The following is a 15,191-nucleotide window of genomic DNA, read 5'->3' on the forward strand; positions in this document are numbered from 1 at the left end:
ACTCAGCACATGAAGACAGTTTGGATATTCCTATAATTTCATCTCCAACCAATCAGCAGCACCTGTCCTCTAGCCCTCTGCCCTCCAAATTATCCTTAAAAACCCTAGCCTCCAAGCTCTCAGAGAGGCAGAATTGAAAAAAATCTCCCATCCTTCCACTCCCCTTGAAATAATTAAACTCCTGCTCTTATATGAAACACTGTCTCAATGAATTGGCTTTATTTGTGCAGGGAGCAATAAAAACTCCTTGGGCTGTAACATTTTGGTGACAAACTGGATATGCTGATAGGCATTATGAAGATTGGAAGGTGAATGCTCTGCGGAATATTTCTCTCTAATCAGATATTTGTGTCCTAAAACAACTAATTACACCTCCAAACCTATTTCCCATATCAATCAATGATATCCCCCTTATATTAGTCAGAGAATATCAGAAGTACTTTTTCTTCTACAGTTCATAGCTTATCTTACTTTTATACCTTAGCAGCATCATTAATATAACAGAGGAAACTCAGGAAAGAATATTTGATATGAAAGAATATTAAGGACTATACATAGCTTTTGTGGTCTAAGAAATTTAAATACATAATATAAAAATTCCTTGATCTAGAAGGCCTTGGTGCTGCCTTAGGAAGTTTGCCAAAGGAAAACTCAAGAAATGTTAGGAATGGTTGTCCTACCCACCCCCATGTGTTCAGGCCACTGTGTACTGTGAAATGGACAGAGAGGGTGGTTGGGAGGAAAAATGTAGACATTGCTGTAAAAGAAGGGACCCTATTCAGAGAAGGTTTTCAAGGTAGCTCTTCAACATATTGAAAAATAATCCCTAAACTAGGATAAAGGAAAACATAAAATGCTTTTCTTTTCCACAGGGTAAGAGTACTATAAAATGTAGAAATCTTGACCTTGTAGGAATGGAAAGGGGGTATGTCTTTTATCATAAAGGGTGACAGTCAACATTTCTCTAACAAAAGATCAGTTAACAAGAGAAAAGAATAGCAGATTTATTTGATAATAGCTTTCTAAGATATGAAAGTCTTCAGAATAGTGACCCAAAAGATACAGGGAAAACTGTTCAGTTTTTATGCTTTGGGTTTTATGAAGCAGGGACAACTGTGCAGATATGTGATTGAACAAAAGAGTCTGAGCTAAGCAGATTGAGTGGGAAAATTCAACAAGATCTGTGTGCTCAGTAATATTCTTCTTTGATTCTCCCATAAAGGAAAAAAAAATCAGAATTCCCCCAAACTTATTTTGCAAAAGAGAAGATTATTCCCGGACACTGAGCCATTGCAACACCCTCTTCCAAGTGAAGAGCTGTTGCTAATGTTATGCATCAGCCAGATTTCCACAGAAAGGTAAAAAGATCTTGGCCATCTGCAAAGGACTGTCCCAAGAGATCAATTATAGGCAAATTCCTTGTTGGTCTCCCATAAACGAGGACATTTCAATGGTAATTTTAGGTCTAGAATCTAAGTCTATCTCCTAAAACTAAAATCTCTTCAATTCCACACTGAAAATGTCCATTACAAGCTTACCTTCCCAGATGCAGAACAAAGTCAAGACTCATTCCTTCACCTCCCCAGGGATGTCTGCGTAATTGACTCTTCCTTTACTACCTTTTTCTCTTAAGACACTTACTTTATCTCATATAAAATGTGTATTTACTGGGGACTAAATAAAGTCTCCCAGGAATGTAACTATTTGTTTTACCACCTACCTGCTCTTCTACCTGTATGCCTTCCCCCACTTTAAGAAAATGAGCAAACAGTAAACTTCCTGAAAAATATCTTTAGAAAAACAGTCACACATGTGTCTGTGGCATGTGTTTTCTGGGACATACCCTAAAGACGGCTTAATAAAAACCTTGATGATTGAAACATATGCCCTAGTCACTCTATTTGGTTGTCACTTTTTATAGCATTTCTTTCGCCTAGGTAGGGGACAGGACTCCTCTGGAATAAAGGCCTTGATTAATTTAAGGGCAGCTGTTACACAGAAAAGCTAGGGAAGTTTAGAATAATATTTTTAGGTTTTACAGCTGGCTTTGGGGAAAAGGGGGTCTGGTTTCTATGACCCATCTTGGTGAAGAGGAATTCTAGTTTCTATGGCTTGACCCAGGAAGGAATGAGGGGCAAGAGACAAGAGGGCAAGAGAAGGTCAGAAAGAAACTTTGCTTCTGACACCTCCAATTTGCAGTATCATTTTCTTAGCTCCAACACCACTCTAACTACCAATAGCTCAGTAGCATTACAAGACCCCACCAGTTACCCAAAGGTAGCTGTTGGGTCAGGGTTTCTGCACTGTAATTGCTTCTTTGGTCACCAGAAAGATGTTACAGGACCCCACCACTCACCCAAAGGTAGCCATTGGTCAGGGTTTCTGCACTATAGTCCCTTCTGTGGTCACCGGAAATATATTACAGGGCCCCATCACTTACCCAAAGTTGGTGGTTTCCTCACTATAGTCCCTTCATGGTCGCCAAAAATATGTTACAGGAAAGGGATCCCAATCTAGATCCCAAGAGAGGGTTCTTGGATCTCACACAGGAAAGAATTCAGGGCAAGTCCGCAGTGCAAAGTAAAAGCAAGTTTATTAAGAAGTAAAATGGTGAAAGAACAGCTACTCTACAGAGTAGAACATTCCTGAAAGTAAGAAGTGGAATGCGTCCACCCTAGGTACAATACTCATATATGGGGAGATGTGCTCTGCTACAAGGGTTTGTGATAAAGGATTAATTTTCTTAATTACTATATTTTGCAAGAATCAATATTATTATCTTTAAAGCAAAATTAGGAATGCCTTTGTTCTCCAGATATTGGGATATCTGGACACTCCCAAATCTGGGTCTGTTTAGTAAACATTGTTAATTTGTTCCCTTAACTGTAAACATCTAGAGGTTAGGAACACCTAATTTTCTGAGAATGCAGTCCATCATTCTCAGAAATGCTGAAAATGAGTCTCAGCCTCATTTTCCTAGCCCTCACTCAAAATGGAGTCTCTTTGGTTCGAACGCCTCTGACAGTAATAGTACCAGTACTTGTGAATCTTAAAAAAAAAAAAATTGTCAGGAGTGGAGAAGAAATTTTAGGAGAGAAAAGAGATGCTGAAATGGCTTAGCAAAAACTACAGTCTATAATTTTCTTTTTTTTTTCTTTTTTTTAGAGACAAGGTCTTGCTCTGTCACCCAAGATGGAATACAAAGAAATGGCATGATCGTAGCTCACTGTAGCCTCAAACTCCTGGCCTCAAGCAATTCTCCTGCCCCAGCCTCCAAGTAGCTAGGACTACAGGTATGTGCTACCATGCCAGGCTACTTTGTTTTTGTTTTTGTTTTTGTTTTAGAAATAGGGTCTTGCTATGTTACCCAGGCTGGTCTCAAACTCCTGGCCTCAAGTGATCCTGCTGCCTTGGCCTCCTAAAGTGCTAAGATTATAGACATGAGTCACCACACCTGGCCCAAAGACTTATGTTTTATGACAGTGTCTTAATTTTAAAGGTTTTGTTTTGTTGTTATTGTTTTTGAGGCAGGGTCTCTCTCCATTGCCCACACTGGAGTGCAGTGGCACAATAATAGCTCAATGCAGCCTCAAACTCCTGGGTTCAAGCAATCCTTCTGCTTTAGCCTCCTGAGTAGCTGGGACTACAGACATGCACCACGATATCCAGCTAATTTTTCTCTTCGTCCAGACAAGTTCTCACTATGTTGCCCAGGTTGGTCTTGAATTCCTGGTCTCAAGTGGTCCTTCCACCTCAGCCTCTTGAGGAGCTGGGCTTACAGGTGTGAGTCATCATGCCTGACCCTATAATCTCCTGAGTTGGGCAAATTCAGTGCCAAACTAGGGACCTATGTGAGCATGAGCCACTGTTTTCTAATGCTTCCTACATCAATTGAGATATTGGCCAGTATGGGAACCTTGATAACTTCCTGTGAAAAGAAAGAATGAGCCCTAGCTGGATGACCCAACAACTACCAGAATATTGCCCTGTTAATGCGTCAGAGGAGGGAGAGGATATAAGAATGATTTACTGAAGAGGAAATGCTTGGCAAGAAGGAAAATTTAACCATAGAAACCTAGAATAAAAGAGATGCTGTTATATTTGCACATAAATAGTCTTAAACATGTGCTGCTAGTAGACCCTCACACCAAGGATTTAAAGGAAATATATGAAACTCTTTTAAGCCTAGTCCTAAGGAGAAGACTCAAGTATGAATTGTTTTGCCATAAACGCATTTAAACTCTTTGTAAATGCGTGAGTTGATTTGTGTCCCTCAAAAAAAGATATGTTGAAGTCCTAACCCCTGGTACCTGTGAATGTGATGTTTTTTGGAAACAGGGCATTTGCAGCTGTAATTAAGATGTTATCATACTGAATTAGGATGGGCTTGAATCCAATGACTGATGTCTTTATAAGACATTAGGCTCCTATCTGCTCACAGACCTCACAGATGCCTGGAGATAGGAGCACTATGTTCCTTAATTATATTTCAAAGGAATGACTCCCAGTTTCTTGAGAAGAACATTCCCAGGTTGTAAAATTAATGAAAAGGTTTTAAAAAGATTTGCATCTCAAAGTGGTAGAGAAAGAATTTACAATTACGTATTTTCTTAAAATAAATGTTCTGAGAAAAGAAAAGTCTTGGGCCTTAGGGCAGGAAGAAACTTGACTAAAGTTAGCCAAGTTAAGGGAGTGTGAAGGGTTTCTTGGTCAGCTTCCAGAAAGAAACAACCCTGCTTCTAGCCAATACCTTGATCTCAGACTTCTAGCCTCCAAATTTTGAGAAAATAGGATTCTGTTGTTTTAAGCCCCCCAGTTGGAGGTAATTTGTTGCAGCAGGCCTAGTAAATGAGTACAGTAAACAGTGAAGTGCAACTGAAGACATTTCTGGGATAGTGATGGTGATGTATTGTCACTGAGTTCCAAGAAGAAACACAAAGTTCGATTAATGAAAGCATCCTCCCCAGAAAAAAACACCACTATGATGAAGTAACATAAGAAATTATTTCAAGAGACTGAAGTAGTCTCTAAATTTAAATAGAATGGATAGTCATGCCTGAATGTTTATGATCACCTTAAACATCCATCTTCGTTAGACGGTTTGTGTCTGCCTTTCCCTCCAAGGCATGATAAAAACAGGTCTTATTCAGCTATTTTTTCAGAACCTGATGTACAATTATACTCAAAAGATATTTATTGAATGAATGAATGTAAGAATTAAGATAGCCAGTCACAAAAGAGCATGACTACCATTTCTTTACCATCCAAAATGCAAACATCTAATTAGTAACTAAAGTTTGCTGCCTTTATTTTCTATGTCAGTAAATCTCCCTTTGACATCTATTTAGTTACTGCTTTAATTGAGGTAGTATTCAAGATCTTGTTTCTACACTATTTCTATAATTTTCTTTATGTTCCACTCTCATTCATTCATTATAGTGCTTTCAGTTATATATCTAAAAGTATGATTATTCTAAAATCCTTTGATTAATATGTTTATGCACCCTCTCAATTGTTGTATAAACCTGAAAACTTATCTCTAATGTGCTATATAAAACTCCATGCTCCAGGAGAGTATCTGTGCCTTTTCACACTTTCTTCCCTTTACCTGGATTGCCCACTTTCACTTCCTCTACTCAGTGAACTCATTTACCATCCCAAAGTCCAAGTTTAAACATCACTTTCTCCATGAAGCCTGCCTAACATTGCCTCACTAATCACTCTTTTCCACGTATCTATTTTATCCCGCTCTTACCATATTTTAATGATTTTGTTAAAAGATTATTTCCCCTACTTGGATTATGTCTCACTTATATTAGCGTAACTTCCATCTCCTCAGGCCTTTGCCTTGTAGCAGTTGTCAATGTGGACCCTGGTGTGAGAATTATTGAATGGATTTATTTATTAATTTATTAAAAATGCAAGTATACCTAGTGAGATTAATTATAGGTACTACAATATTAAAATATAAGCAACTAGAGGTCTAGGACAAAGTAACATAAGATAGTGGAGTCCCATGAAAGCATTATTCAGTAACTTTCATGTGCACTTACCAAGCTGTGTAAGATCTTAGTGTAGTATTTATAGGAAATGATGAATTCTCCAGAGAGATATCATGGAAGATAGTACCCATAAACTAATTTTTATCAAATTATAGACTCGAGCATCTCTATTTTCTATTATTTTCTTTAAAGTCTATGAATTATTTGTATTCTTAAATACCCAACTAGATTTTACACTGCTTAAGAAGTTCTGGCTGGTTCTAATGATGAATATATTAATTTTTAATTTTTCCTAGACATTATTTCCTAGTTAAGTTAAATAAATAGAGACCCCATGATATACTGACAATACAAAATTCCTGGAGAGTAAAATTTTTGCCAGAAAAAAAACACACTTTTGTTTGCATTGTGACTCTGAGACTTTTAACACTGCCGAGAAGATCATGGCCTCTTTGGACATTTCACACAATGCAATTCATTTTAGCCATAAGTAAAATACCACAAAATTCACTAGGATATGAGACTAAAGCTAAAATTTACTTTGAGAAACTATTTCAACAAAAAGTTAAAGATAACAGTGCTAGTATGAGTTATAGGTATTATGGTTATAGGTATACTTAGGGAAAAAAGTATCTGTGATAGTTGCCATTAATTAAGTATAACTAATTAGTTTGCTAATTCAAATTATTTTTTATCCTTATATTAAAATGAGTCCTCTGGGTAAAGATCACTCTCATTAGTAGTCCTGTGGACTAGACTGGATTATCTTATATCTCTTGTGGCAAAAAGAATGTTGACTTTGGCATCGGACAAATCTGGGTTTGCATCTTGGCTGCACATGTAGAAACAGTACACCTGAAAGCATGTTGCTTACTCTTTCTGAGGTTCAAAGATTTTCCAATATGTCCTATGGAAAGAAGTTCTGAATCTGATAAAGCAAAATGCCATTATTTGTTATGTAAATCTCACCCCCTCTAAAAAATGTTGATTATTTTATAAAACTACCATTTGTGCATTAAAAGTATATGTGTGTTTGTGTAATATATGTAATTAATTAACTAGAAAATGTAATTACTTATTCTGTATGGCATGTATAGAAAGAAGGGGGATACCTGGGACTGTGTTTATTTGCTTATATTAAGTGTGGGTATTTAAGAGCATGCATGCAGGTGTGTGGATGTGTACTAAAATCCAGAGTGAGAAAGTGCCCACACTCCAAAATAATACTTCTAGTTGGGAAAAATATTTTAGCGTTGTGGGGATTTATTGTCAACTCAGTGATATTCCTCTAATGTAAGACAATTCTCTTTTGCTTTTTATTTAATTGCTTTTAATTAAAGCATGGGACTTGTTCCTCAAAGAGTAATGAACTTTGACTTTGCCTGTCCCCTTCCACAAAGAGTACCCTTCTCCTGAACATGCTAAGGTATTGAGTGAAAATATGCAGAACAAAGGATTGGGTGTCTGTTTTTTTTTTACCTTTTTTCTTTTTTTTTCTTGTTTTGCATTTGACCCACTGAGATACAATATAAGGCAATTAAAATTGTTGGTTGTACAGAATGCTAACCTGCTTTCTCTATGAGCTTATGAGCTTTTGAATTTAATTGGCTTCTTTCTACACCACCATTCAAATGGTGACATGTCTGCTACTTAAGTTACCTGAGGATAAAGAGGAAAGATATGGGCAGCGGAATATGGAGCATCCTTGCCAAAAGCTGTCCTTTTCTTTACGGATGACTGAGATTTATTGAGGTCATACACTATGTTTCTAATGTAGAGCATTATGCAACTTTGGGGAAATTCTTCTTAAGTGTAAATTAATTATCCTGTAATAGAGATATAGAGAAGAGAAAATAAAAGCCCAGTTATTCAATAAATATGGTCAACATTAACTAGCATCACTGAATCCTCATGAAAATATAAGGAACTTTAGTAATAAAAAATGCAGCTGAGAAATACAGCTTTAGCTTCTCATTAAAAACACAGTTCAAATGCTTTCTCTTTGATGTCTTTCTGTCATGCAAAGTTAGTTCCTATTTTTTTCTGTGTTCCTGTACATTTTGCATATTTTTTCTGTATTACAGCCGCAACCTTTTCCCTGCATGCCTCCATCCTTCATTCTTCAAAAGCAGGGATCCAATATAATTCATTTTAGTATATTTAGCACCTCATGAAGAACCAGACATTTAATTCTTAGCAGGAGCTCAAAAATGTTTAACGAATGAATGAATGAAGCACTACATAGACCCACAAAATGTGTGTTGTCATAGAATTAAATAGGGTCATTCAAGATAAAAGTGACAGAAACTTATCTCAGGTTAATCTAAGCATAAATAATTATATTGGTTTATGTAACTGGGATGTTGAAGAATAAATCAGGGCTCACTTTAGTAAGTAAAAGAAAAATTGTTTTCTTGGGCTGAGACGATGGAGTTTTCTAAATATACAATCATGACATCTGCAAACAATTTGACATCCTCTTTTGCTAATGGAATACCCTTTATTTCTTTCTCCTGCCTGATTGCCCTGGCCAGAACTTCCAACACTATATTGAATAGGAGTGGTGAGACAGGGCATCCCTGTCTTGTGCCAGTTTTCAAAGGGAATGCTTCCAGTTTTTGCCCACTCAATATGATACTGGCTGTGGGTTTGTCATAAATAGCTCTTATTATTTTTAGATACATCCCATCAATACCTAATTTATTGAGAGTTTTTAGCATGAAGGACTGTTGAATTTTGTCAAAGGCCTTTTCTGCATCTATTGAGATAATCATGTGGTTTTTGTCTTTATTCTGTTTATATGCTGGATTATGAAAAAAATTTTCTTACAGTTCTGGAAGAAAAATACTGTTCAAAACTGTGATAATCAGCTTGAACTTTTGGTTGACCTATCTGGGACCATGTACCTATTCCTATAGCTAGCTGGAGTTGAAGTAGGCTAAACCTAATTTAAAATGTACTCAAGGTTATCTAAAAATTCTATGAAGTCGCTATCAAATTTTCAATGATATTCTTCATGGAAATATTTTTTAAAATTCTAAAATTTATATGGAACCACAAAGACACTGAATAGACAAAGCAATCTTGAGCAAGAAGAACAAAGCTGGAGACATTACACTACCTGATTTCAAATAATATTACAAAGCTATAGTAATCAAAACTGTATGGTACTGTCATAAGAAGAGACACATAGATCAATGGAACAGAATTGAGAGTCTGGAAATAAATCCATGCATATATGGTCAATTGATCTTTGACAAAGATGCAAAGAATACAAAGTGAGGAAAAGATAGTCTCTTCAATAAATGGTATTGAAAAAATTGGATATTCACATTCAGAAGAGGGAAATTGGACCCTTACGCCATTCACAAAAATAAACTCAAAATGGATTAAAGACTTAAACATAAGGCCTGAAACTGTAAAGAATCCTAAAAGAAAACCTAGAGGGAAAGCTTTTTGACGTTGGTCTTGGCAAAAGTTTTATAACTAAGATTTCAAAAGTACAGGCAACAAAAGCAAAGATAAAGAAGTGGGATTATATCAAACTAAAAAGTCTCTGCTGAGCAAAGGAAATAACAAGATAAAAAGACAACCTACAGAATGGAAAAATAATTGCAAATGGTGTTTCCAATAGAGGGCTAATATCCAAAATATATAAGGAACTTATACAACTCAATAGTAAGAAAATGAATAAACTGAATAGAAATGGACAAAGCACCTGAATAGACATTTTTCCCAAGGAAGACATATAAATGACTAATAGGTAAATGAACCATCACTACTCCTCAGGAAAATACAACTAAAAACCACAATGAAATATGTCACACCTGTTAGGATGGCTGTTACCAAAAAGGCTAATGATAATAAGTATTGGCAAGGATGTTAAAAAAAAAGAAACTCATTTTCTGCTGGTGGTATTGTAAATTGGTACAGCCATTATAAAAAATATTATGAATGTCCTCAAAAAACTAAAACTACCTTGTTACTCAGTAATCCCACTTCTGGGTATAGACCCAAAGTAATTGAAATCAGTATCTCAAGGAGATATCTGCAGTCCTATGACCATTGCAGCATTATTTACAATAGCCAAGATATGGAGACAACCTAAGTGTTCATTGATGGATGAAGAAAATGTAATATATATAATAGAATTTTACAGACAGACACACACAGATGCACACTGATATGATTTGACTGTGTCCCCACCCACATCTCATCTTTATTCCCATGTGTTGTGGGAGAAACTTGGTGGGAAGTAATTGAATCATGGAGGCAGGTCTTTCCTGTGCTGTTCTCATGATAGTGAATAAGTCACATGGGATCTGATGGTTTTAAAAAGGGGAGATTCCCTGCATAAGCTCTCTTTGCTTGCCACCATCCATGTAAGATGTAACTTGCTCCTTTTTGCCTCCCACCATGATTGTGAGGCCTCTCCAGCCATGTGGAACTTTAAGTCCATTAAACCTATTTTTCTTCCCAGTCTCGGGTATGTTTTTATCCACAGTGTGAAAACAGACTAATATGGTAAATTGGTACCAACAGAGTGGGATGTTGCTGAAAAGATACCTGAAAATGTGGAAGTAACTCTGGAACTGGGTAACAGGCAGAGCTTGGAACAGTTTGGAGGGCTCATAAGAAGACAGGAAAATGTACAGAAGTTTGGAATTTCCTAAAGACTTGTGGAATGGCTTTGCCCAAAATGCTAATAGCGACATGGATAATAAGGTCCAGGCTGAGAAGGCCTCAGATGGAGATGAGGAACTGTTGGGAACTGGAGCAAAGGTTACTCTTGTTGTGTTTTAGCAAAGAGACTGGTGGCATTTTGCCCCTACTCTAGAGATCTGTGAAACTTTGAACTTGAGAGAGATGATTTAGGGTATCTGGTGGAATAAATTTCTAAGCACCAAAGCATTCAAGAGGTGACTTGGATGCTGTTAAAGGCATTCAGTTTTATAAAGGAAACAGAGCATAAAAGTTCAGAAAATTTGCAGCCTGACAATGCAATAGAAAAGAAAATCCATTTTCTGAGGAGAAATTCAAGCTGGCTGCAGGAATTTGCATAAGTAACAAAGAAATAAGTGTTAACCCCCCAAACAATGGAAAAATGTCTCCATGGCATGTCAAAGGTCTTCATGGCAGCCCCTCCCATCACAGGTCTGGAGGCCTAGGAGAAAAAAGTGGTTTTGTGGGCGAAGCCCAGGGTCCCCATACTGTGTACAGCCTAGGGACTTGGTGCCCTGCATCCCAGGTGCCCCAGCCGTGGTTAAAAGGGGCCAAAGTAGAGCTTGGGCCATGGCTACAGAGGGTGCAAGCCCAAAGCCTTGGCAGCTTCCACATGGTGTTAAGCGTGCGAGTGCACAGAAGTCAAGAATTGGGGTTTTGGAACTTCCACCTAGATTTCAAAAGATGTATGGAAATACCTGGATGGCCAGGCAGAAGTTTGCTGCAGTGGTGGAGCCCTCATGCTAGGGCAGTGCAGGAGGGAAATATGGGCTTGGGTCCACCACATGAAGTCTCTACTGGGGCACCACCTAGTGTAGCTATTAGAAGAGGGCCACCATCATCCAGGCCCCAGAATGGTAGATCCACTGACAGCTAGCACCATGAACCTGGAAAAGCCATAGATACTCAATGTCAACCCCTGAAAGCAGCCAGGAGAGATGGTTATACCCTTCAAAGTCACAGGTGTGGAACTGTCCAAGGCCATGGGAGCCCACCTCTTGCATCAGCGTGACCTGGATTTGAGGCATGGAGTCAAATGAGATCATTTTGGAGCTTTAAGATGTGACAGTCCTGCTGATTTTTCAGACTTGCATGGGGCCTGTAGCCCCTTTGTTTTGGCCAATTTCTCCCATTTGGAATGGCTGTATTTACCCAATACCTGTACCCCCATTGTATCTAGGAAGTAACTAACTTGCTTTTGATTGTACAGGCTCATAGGCAGAAGGAACTTGCCTTGTCTCAGATGAGACTTTGGACTGTGGACTTTTGAGTTAATGCTGAAATGAGTTAAGACTTTGGAGGACTGTTGGGAAGGCATGATTGGTTTTGAAATGTGAGAACATGAGATTTAGGAGGTGCCAGGGGCAGAATGATATGGTTTGGCTGTGACTTACTCCTCCTTGCTTTCTGCCATGTTTGTGAGGCCTCCCCAGCTATGTGGAACTGTAAGTCCATTGAACGTTTTTCTCTTCCCAGTCTTGGGTAGGTCTTTATCTGCAATGTGAAGACAGACTAATACATACATACACACACACACACACACACACACACACACACACACACACACACACACACAAATGGAATATTAATCATCCTTAAAAAGAAGAAAATTCTGTCATTTCCAACAACATGAATAAACCAGGAGGATATCATGCTAAGTGAAAACAGCCAGACACACAGAGACAAATACTGCATGACTTAACTGATATGTAGAAACTAAACAATTTAAACTCATAGAAAAAGAGTAGACTTGTCGTTACCAGGGACAGGTGGTAGGTGAAACGGGGAAATAAATGTTAAAGGGTGCAAACTTTCAGTTACAAGATGAATAAGTTCTGAAGACCTAATGAACAGCATAGTAACTAAATTGTTTATTAAGATAGTTAATAAAACTGTATTTTATAGTTGAAATTTGCTAAGAGGTTATATCTTAATTATTCTTACAACATGCACACACAAAAAGGGAAATTACATGAGGTGATGGATATGTTAATTAGCTTGATTGTGGTGTTGACTTCACAGTATAAGCATTTATCAAGACATGATGTTTTTACATCTTAAGTACATACAATATTTATTTGTCAGTTGTACCTCAAGAAAGCTGGGAAAAATAAAAATAAACAACATGAAATAACATGTATGGAATCGGTTTCTCATAGGAAAGTGTCTCTAAAATAAAATGGAAGTGGATGCTAAGAGGGTCAAAACACCAAATGTCTATTTCAGTCACAATTATTTAGGAGACTAAGTTTTTAGAAGCACTTAGGTAAACAAATAAAAACATGAAATCACCCAAACAAGCTATTTCTTGACTCCTATTTCTTGATGGGTTAATATATCTAACCTATCAAAGACATTCACTTATCCACCCATGCTTTCATTTATTAATTCATTTATTTAACAATTTGTTGACCCAGTACCATGCATCACACACTGTTCTTAGGTGCCGCCCTAGCCAGGAAGCCAGTTTCATAGGTAGATAATTACACAGGACATCATTAGTATCTTTTGACCTTTGTGGAATATCTTATAAAACAATTAGTTTAAAGTAGTTGCATAATGGAATGATAACTAATTTATTCAAACAAAATATGATTATTATCATCAATACTGATTTTTTAAAACTATCACACTTCGATGTCTAGTTTTATTGAGATCTGGAGTAAACCAAACACAAAACAAAATATTTGGTTTATTTTATCTGTGGATATTCTATAAAATGTATCTTATTAACATTTGGGGCAGATGTTTGTTATATTTCTGTTTTTTCTTTAGTTCATTATTGTAGAAGTCAATTTTTAGTGATTTGGAGTTATATTTAAGTTAAAATTGGCACTATTAATGTACATTTCTTATCACTTATTCTGTTCTTCCCATTATACCTTAATACATATTTTAGTACTTTACTTATGTGTAAAAATAACTTTTTTTTACTAGAGGTTGATACTCCACAGATACTGAAAGAACAATGACAAAAGTGTACCTATAGGACAGACAAGCTGTTCTGGTTCCAAAATGGCATTGTAGAGGCAATCTGACTCCACTTCCCTCCCCCCACAGAAAGCCAAATACAGATATAGAGTGCAGAGATTATCACCAGCAATATCTCAGAACTTAAATATGAGGATGAGACAGTTCCCAAGGCAACAGAGAAGTAAAAAAAAACCTTTGAGCAGACATTAAGAAAATTGAAATTCCATATCTGCAATGCCTCTCCCCCAAGTCTAAATGGCAACAAGCACATGGAAAACTTCCTTCCAGCTCATGATTTCTACAGTGGAAAAAGTGAGATTGAGGTTGACAACCAGCTTCCCCACCAGTTTGGGTTTCCTGGCAGGATACCTGTCCCAGGAACAATCAATTGGAAGTATCAGGAGTGGCTGAAAGGAGAAATATTCCTGAGGACAGCCAGATACATAGGCAGGGGGCAGAACTATCATTCCCTGCATTGGAAACTCTGCTCTGTAACTTGGCTAAAGAAGACCCCATATCAGAGTGACTGTTCAACAACACCATGCTGGTAGGAGATTTATTCCATGGGTTCCTTAGGCATGAACTCCTAGCCTGCCTTCCCACACTACCAAGACATCCCCTTTGGGGCAGTAGGCACTCTGATTATTTACTAGAGCCAAGGTAAACCTAGGTTTAAAGCAGCATCTAGGGCCATCAATGAGACAGCTATCTAGCATGCAAAAAGAAAAAAAAAAAGGAAATTAACAGAAAAAAATTACAAAGAATCTCTAAGCAAACATATCCACGAAGAACCAACATAAGCCAGACAGAAAGGACCAGAATAAATAACTAATTCTTTGATGCAAAGGCATAGACATACATCCACAAGAAACAACAGTAAACAGTGAACCATGACTTCTCCAAACAGAGAAAGCAAGGAGTCAGTGACTAAACCTAACAAGACAATAATACATGAGCTCTCTGACCAGGAATTCACAATAGCAGTTTAAAGAAAATTCCATGATCTCCAAGATAGTACAGAAAAGCAACCCAGAAATTTATCAGAGAAAATTAACAAAAAGATTGAAATAATTGAAAAATCAAACAGAAATCTTAGAATTGGGAAATACATTTGCTGAACTGAAAACCTCCTTAGAGGCTTTCAATAGCAGAATGGATATGACAGTGGAGAATCAGCAAGCTCAAAGACAGGTTATTTGAAAACGCACAGAGGAGAAAAAAAAAGAATAAAAAGAAAAAAGATTGCTTACAAGATATGGAGAATTACCTTAAAAGATAAGATAATTAATAGTCCAAGTCAACTATTAATGTTCAAGAGGGGGTTGACCAAGTATCAGGAGAACCAGCCCCCAGTATTTCAATGTAGGTTCTTTCTATTTTCCCTAAGTGTCAGCCAGTCTGAGAAATAAAGAGAAAGAGTACAAAGAGAGGAATTTTACTGCTGGGCCTCTGGGGGTGACATTACATATCAGGAGGTCCATGATGTCCCCTGAG

The sequence above is a fragment of the Gorilla gorilla genome, chromosome 10 (genome assembly GCF_029281585.2).
Source record: "Gorilla gorilla gorilla isolate KB3781 chromosome 10, NHGRI_mGorGor1-v2.1_pri, whole genome shotgun sequence".
NCBI classification, from domain to species: Eukaryota; Metazoa; Chordata; class Mammalia; order Primates; family Hominidae; genus Gorilla; species Gorilla gorilla.